This window comes from Bolinopsis microptera, chromosome 11 (assembly GCF_026151205.1).
Source record: "Bolinopsis microptera isolate Bmic1 chromosome 11, MBARI_Bmic_1.0, whole genome shotgun sequence".
Classification (NCBI taxonomy): domain Eukaryota; kingdom Metazoa; phylum Ctenophora; class Tentaculata; order Lobata; family Bolinopsidae; genus Bolinopsis; species Bolinopsis microptera.
In genome coordinates, this window is record NC_087082.1 from 20,817,686 (window position 1) to 20,825,282 (window position 7,597).

The following is a 7,597-nucleotide window of genomic DNA, read 5'->3' on the forward strand; positions in this document are numbered from 1 at the left end:
TCAACGTGAGTAGTTATTGTAAGTTATTACCAAGTATCGACGAGGATAATTTTTAACTGTGTAATATTCTCAGGAATCGTTTAAGTTTGATGACACGGTATATGTTTACATAAATGATAAACCATTTTGTTTGAAGATGACGTTTGGCCAATTTGTAACAAGCCAGTTTATATAACTAGTAAGTAACATCTACTTTAGTACTTAGGTCTAGGACGTCCGGGAGGTTTCATAATAAGGGGGCAGGGGGTCTTCAAATTAGGCGGGTCTGAAAATCCGAGATATTGGCGGACGTCCTCAGTAATGTCCTCTAAACAGATATGGATTGGAAAAATACCCATGTTACAGGTTACTATACCTCTTCACTGTTTTAATGATATAAATAAATGGCTTCAAATATTATGCAGCACAAACTGCTCCCTGCATACAAATTATAGCGAGGTTAGATTGTATCAGTGCAATCAACCTCTTTTATCCGAACACAACTCCTCAATCCCCATTCTCAACTGGTAGTGGTATGTATTTCGCCTTTGGAAAATTGAATTTGAAATAGAAACTACTCATTTTTAATGTAGCACTACAAATTAATTGAGCTGTTAGTACATAGTTTAAACAGTGGTTAAGGGGGCCGGGGGGTCTTCATCAAAATTCTCTCGAAATTGATTTTATAGTTGTTTCTGATAGAGGGGAGTGATATCTATCAGCTGCTTTTGGTCTCATGGAAAAATATTGTTCCTAGCCAAAATTATCGCCAGTCAAAGGTCAGCGCTCATGTGTAATTGTATTGCGCGAGCGATTTTCAATCGCACGCCCTGAAAATCGAGTCTAAAAATCTATCTTCTCCTACATTTTTTGAGCAATCACCCTGAAACTTTCAGGATATGTTCTATGGATCATTTAGAAGATAACCGTCGAGCTGAATTTTGAGATAGGCCTTAGAAGATTTTTTATTCAATTTTGAAAATCTTGGACCTCATTTTTTGACGATTTTTCCAGGCCCTCTTAATTATACAGCGGTTGCTTATAGAGAAGAATATCGTTATTAATGAATGGGTTGCATGAGGCTAGCATCAGGTGAATGTTAAGTACTAGTAGATTCTAATCCAATACAAATGTACAGGGCACAGATTTCTCATAGATGGGTGCTTGAGCTACATAACAACACAAAACTTAGGTCGAAAAACTTCTTATTCATTCAATATGTAAGTATAAAATCAAGTGGCTTAAAATTTTGCTGTCTTAGAAGTTGGAACTGACGATAAGGTTTTATTATCGACGAGTTGAACTAAGATTATGAGATCAGCCGAAGATCGACAGTTTTCTTTGTGTTATATATATATAGAGCATGGGCAATTTTACAGCCAGCGACTTTTTTTTCTGATATTAACTTGATATCTACACGACAAATTAAAACAAGCAATTTGAGAATTCCAAGAGAACTCTAAGTACAAGAATATGAAATTGGTGGGAAAACGGTCAAACATGGATTGAACTCGATGTGAATTATATATCATTATGCAACATGCATTTGGTAAAAATCTACTGAACGAATTACAGATGTGATTTTATACTGATCAACTAGGATTGAAAAAATTTAGTTTCTATTCCGTTTTGCAGTGTGTTATCACAGACACAATGTTAAAATAACCGAGGATCAAACAAACATTTAGCTTTCCGTACTTATCATCAAAAACAAAATGAGATTGCCATGAAATTAATTGAAATCGAGCAAATGTAATACCATTCTTTAAACAACCAAATCTACAAACAAATTAATGGTACAATTTTTTTTTTTTTCGAATCGCTCAATGGACATTGAATTCAAAACAATTAATACCAAATCTAATCAATAATATTAATAACTTAATAATTTAAAACTGGCCAGTGGCGAAATCTATAAGTATACTATACTTTAAACTTGACGAAATCTCCTTGGCAACGCGGGGACAAGCTCACGCTATAAGTATACTATAATTATTCATAACTTGGGTTGTGATTGATATTGTGATTGTTATTTTGAAAACTTGTCGTTTAGAGAATCCAAATACTTACAAAGTAGTCGTTATTGTCAAATAAAATCCTTAATTTCTACAGTACAACAGAGCTTACTAAATGATGAAGAGAAATTAAAACATAACTTTTTTAAACAAAGCTTTCGACTAGTACTGTAGCGGGTTTCTAGTAAATTATATTCGATAGCAATATCTGGCCAGCAAATTAACAATCGAAATTTTATCGTTTATTATGTCGAAAAAGTCGCAATCATGTCTGAAATTTGGTGGCCCCCGTAAAAACTTCACTTTGCTAAGTAAAAAGGAAACTGAAGTAATAATTATCAGGACAACAATAGTATAAATCGATAAAAAGTCTCATACAGTCCGTAGAAAATTGTAAAAACCATTTAAGTATAACTATTAACAAAATTTAATTAAAAATGAAATAAGCTGTAATATTCAATGGCGTAAGTCATGCGCTGAGTGTCCAGAAAAATTAGCTAATATTGAAATCAAACAGCACCGAAAAAGAAATCATGCCGTAGCTTCCTTGTTACTTGTCTACGATTTCCTAAGGCTAAGGGCCCGCATGTTTTCCAATCTTGAACTCCTGTGTTACTTGGGTAGCACAAACGGTGTTTGAATTACGCCACTGATACGATTACGGTTCTACGGGTTTATTAACTTTTTTCCATGTATTAAATCGATGATAACCAAGGGACGTAATCGGTTGTAACAAAGCCGTTTTAAAGGCTCAGAAAAACCAATAACAGCCAAATTATTACCGAAATACGGTACATAGATAAAATTCACATTTTAATCGGTGGTATCGAAATAACAAACCCAGTCTCGGAAGGAACGACACAGAATTAAGTCCCAATCTCATTTCACTAGAGAACAAGTTGGTTCCTTCACACAAACTGCTTTCTGGCCATCAGGGCTTCAACAGCTCTCTCGATCTCAGCTAGGAGTCCAGTAAAGTGCCGTTCAGTGGAAGAGAGGTGGTTCACATGTCCCGGTTCTACAAGCCACAAAAATGCGTCTGAAGACAGGGGGGGGGGGGGGGGGGTTAAATTGTGTGACTTATTATTGGTCAACTGTTTATAAATATTGGTTAAGTTCTATAATTTATTAGTCAACTGTGGTCGGTGTTACTGGAAAACAGATAATACATATTCCGAATAATGTCTGTAAATAAGAAAGCTGTCATTAAGAAGGACTATTCTAGGTAGAGATGGTAAATTACCACTAGCAGCGATGTTGGGAGCGTAGTGAAGGTGGTGGACGGAGAAGGACTGTATCGCGGACACCAGGTCACAAACTGCCGTAAAGTTATTCTTCAGCTGGGACACCGGTACCTGGAAACATAGTTTAGCAATGTGACAATAGCAGTTCACTGTGAGGATCTGTATATCTACTCAACCGGCTACCGGACAACTGAACCCAACATGACAATTTAGACTAACCCTAACCCTAATCGTAACCCTAACCAATTAAGCTGATTGGTTAGTGGAAACCACAACATAATTATATTTATATTTATAATACCCTCGACCATTCAATAGTCTACCCATGTTTAGCATACAGTAGTAGCTCAGTTTAATAGAATTTATCTTAACAATCCATGTTTATTTCAGGAATTAGGACGTTCAAAGAAAAACTGAAATTATTTACGATAATCCAAAAACTTTTCACTTTCATTTCAAATTTACCATACGCAATATAGCTGGTCCATAATGTTTCTGTCGAAGTCTGTAGCTTCTTCTGTTATCGAGAAATTTAGAGCACTCAATTTTTCAATATGCTACACTAACCGAGAATTTCGGATAGAAAACATTTTCATAATGAGTATGACTCACGAATTAGTGAGCTCAAAGAAACAGTGAAAATCTGAATATTACTTGAAAAATGTTTCACTTCTATTGGAAAGCTTAAATTTACAATACGCAATGGCTGGCATATAATGTTTCTGTCGAAGTCTGTAGCTTCTTCTCCTATTTGTGTAATTAGAGTGCTTTATCTGTATGGCAATAAAATAAGACGGATAGAAATTAATAACTCTATCCAATTATTTATCTCAAAACTAACGATTCACGAACCTAATAAAATCAAAAATCTTAGATAAAAAAGTTATAGTGAATAGAGGGACTCACTCCTGAAACAGATAAATAATTACAGTTTCGTATTTGCTACGCATTTGAAGCGATACCAATAATGGTTACGTAGAGTGGTTGGAAGTGTAGTGTCATTTTAACCAGAAGTTTCTGTTCGCCACCATTAAATCTTTTATGAATTCTGTATGTTGACTGTCGAGCTCGAAATACACCCCATATAAATAGTGCTTTCTAGTCAGGTTTATCGAACAGACTCAATAATATAGGGAAGAAGGATTTTATCAAAGAACTGTATGCTGGTCAGCATATTCGACCAATGGTTGTGGTTTGATATGGAAAATGGAAGGAATCAACGAGTTATCCTGCCTTGATAAATTATTTGCACGGGTAAATTATATTCGTATTTATTCCTAAAATCAATAAGTTGGCCATCTACTGCCTTCAATGCCAGTTGCTTGACTGCCTTCGACACTAATAAATCTAAATAAGCTACTATTGCCTATTTGTTTTCAGTATGATAATTTACTGATTTCCAAAACTGATAAAATATTATTAATTAGAGAGCAAAATTACCTCGTCTCTAAAAAATGAATGCCCTAATTATTCGTCGCCCAAAAAAGTCCGAATTTCTTGCCCAAATTTGTGGTATGCAAATTTATTAACCCAGAAGATTTGGCACACAAATTTTTGGGAACTAAGATATTAAGCGCATCATATTACCAATTTTTTTCATAACGTAGAGTGTTGTTCAGGCATTATTATATCTATAACAGATAATACCTTCGTACTCCTTTGTGTGTCACCTGATGATAACCTGTTTCCAGCAATAAATGTTACCAAGTAACGTTGCGACACGATCTTTCATATAGTGGCTAGCCGTTTCTGTTCTCCTTTCTTGGTTAATGTTAGTCAGGATCGACTTCAGTATATCAAGTATTACATAGAATTTTACAAATCTTTTGCAGAATGAGCGATTTGGTAAGTAAAGTGTGCGGCTCCTGTGGCAAGGGCTCCTTGGTGAGATACTGCAGCTCTGCAGCAGAAGTATTGTCAGAAAGGAGATTGGGGGAATCATTCAAAAAACTGCCCAGTTGTCAAAGTTTATCCAGATGGTGAAGAGAAGGATTTAAGAAAAATAGGGGAAAAGGATCATGTTACAGGAAAAGTGAGGAACATCCGAGATATTGGGAACTCAGTCGCTAGTGAAATGGACATGATAGTCAAAATTCAAACCACCGTAAATCTTACATTTAGGCCAAACCTACTGGTGTACAACGAATCAAGAGATTACCATGTCTACATAAAAGGACATGACCGGTACTACGATGCAATAAATGACAAGGTATTGTTAGAAGGACTGCCATGTGTTCGGAAGGATCCCCGACTCAGAAAACTTTACGTCAAAGCTCATCTCAATTTGGACTCATCTCTAGATATTTACCTGGACAGCACATATAATATTAAAAAGTGGTAAACTTAACCACTGTTTTATAAACTATATTTATGTTTGTAGTGTTATTTTGAATATTTGTTTTGTTCTAGATTGAACTAAATTAGCGTACAGATTCAGTAACTAACATAACCGATTATGTTTTTACTAAAATTATTGTAACTGTTTCTTTGTACCTATACATTAACATACTTTTTCAGATATATCTTAGTTCTCATCTACCAAACCAATTAAATTTTAAATATATATCCCAATTTATTATTCAAAGGAACCAGAAACATTTCAAAAGGCCTGACAGCCGTTCTGCCAGCCAAACAAGGTTTCTACTCAGTGCTCTGCAAATTAAATATTGAAACAATGAATCTTACCTGATGGAAAGCGCGGCAACTATCAAGGAACTTGTTGACGTCAGGTATCAGTACGGACAGGAAGTTCTGAAGTTCAGTCAGCTGAACAGTGATTCCCGGACCAGGTACGGACAGTTTCTGCTCTACAAACGTCACCACTTGCTGCTTGAACACGGTCATTGAGCCGGACATATCGTCTAGTACCTGGTGGGGGTTTAGGGCTTACAGAGGGGGAAAGGAATGAGAAGGGGGAAGGGAAGGGGAGAGGGGAAGGGAAGGGGAAGGGGGTAGGGGAGGGGAAGGGGGTAGGGTCAGTGTTACACCCCTTAAAACTAGAGATTCAGATTGAAAAATAATTCTAAAGCTTCTTGACGGTAAACAGACTTACAGTCGATATCGACAGAAAGCCTACAATCTACATGTATAGAAATTAGAAAGTTTAGGTCACCATCATTATTTTCCCCAAATTATTTTTCACGTATTTTCCTTAATTATGACTTTATCGATTTACTATCAATTTATCAATATAGTAAGTTCTAAACATGATTCATCAAACAATCAATGAACACTAGTATTTGATCATGAATTGCTTTAAAAATGATTTTGGACACGTTCCATTAAAAATAAGCAAGCTCTGTCACTACTTTTTTGGCCACGGCGGTGAAATTTCGGGATTAGTATAGTGGAAGATAACACTGTCGGTCTTCTATATCCTCTGGAAGATTATAAGTTAAGTTGAGGCTAACTTTCAAAGGCTCAAATTTAATTTCTCAAATATTGGGTTTTATTTTTGTAAAATAAGGAGACGGAAAAAAATCCCCAACTACGATGATTTAATTTGGGGTACGAAATGTTTCGGTAAAAATTCCCATATTTTCATTCCCAAATCATTTAGGTCACCGGAATTAAGTCGAACATAAATATGTCTCATATAATAAGGTAAGGAACGCTTATCGACTGTGATGTCTAGGACATGGCACGAAAAGACAAGTTGTTTAAAGTTTTTAAAAATCTACAGGAGTTTCTTTAACATATAGAACAATTCTATTCAGTTAATATTCAGTATTTATAGTTCATACTGTATATGGATACCAGACTTCGATGCAACTCTCAATATAGAGACATAAACAGTTTCATGCGCAGATTAACGTGATTTACAGAATAGCTAAATGTTCAAAACTTTTAAATTTGTCTTCAGAATAAGATAGAAACCTAGGCTTTCATTGCCGTGGAGAACTCACTAATTGTTCCATCCTAACAGGATAATACACAATAAATCTAATAACTAACTAACCAGTAATAACTAATAGAGACTTAAAGTACTGAGCTGGCTATGTAGGGATTCCTATTCAAGTTATACAGGGGTACCCTGACTGGGAGTTGAGGAGGTAACTGTTAGGTTTGACAAGCTGTCAGATGGCTGCTAAGTCTAAACGTGATCATTCAGTTTATATTTTTGAAACTAATTTTTTTCTGTACTATTCGTTTTTTCTCTGTTGAAAGTCTTTTTGTCTATTATACAGGTTATTGGGTTTTAAGTAGGTGAAAATTTCCCCCGAAAGGCTGACAGAGACATCATTTTAAAATGATCTCTTGATTAAAGGTTTAAAGTCCTCGATATTATTTGAACCTACACTTACTTACCAGTTACCACTCAATTCTCATTATTTTCGAACGTTAAAAATAAAAATTTTT

General features: G+C 35.3%; 1 long non-coding RNA gene across 1 annotated transcript; it reads right to left on the reverse strand.

Annotated features, from left to right (window-relative positions):
* Positions 1–2,708: 2,708 nt before the first annotated feature.
* On the reverse strand, positions 2,709–6,068 carry LOC134823551 (uncharacterized). Its single transcript, XR_010161312.1, has 3 exons — positions 5,924–6,068; positions 3,238–3,349; positions 2,709–3,033 (listed from the first exon to the last, which is right to left on the reverse strand). It is a non-coding gene; the product is annotated as an uncharacterized LOC134823551 (long non-coding RNA).
* Positions 6,069–7,597: the final 1,529 nt, after the last annotated feature.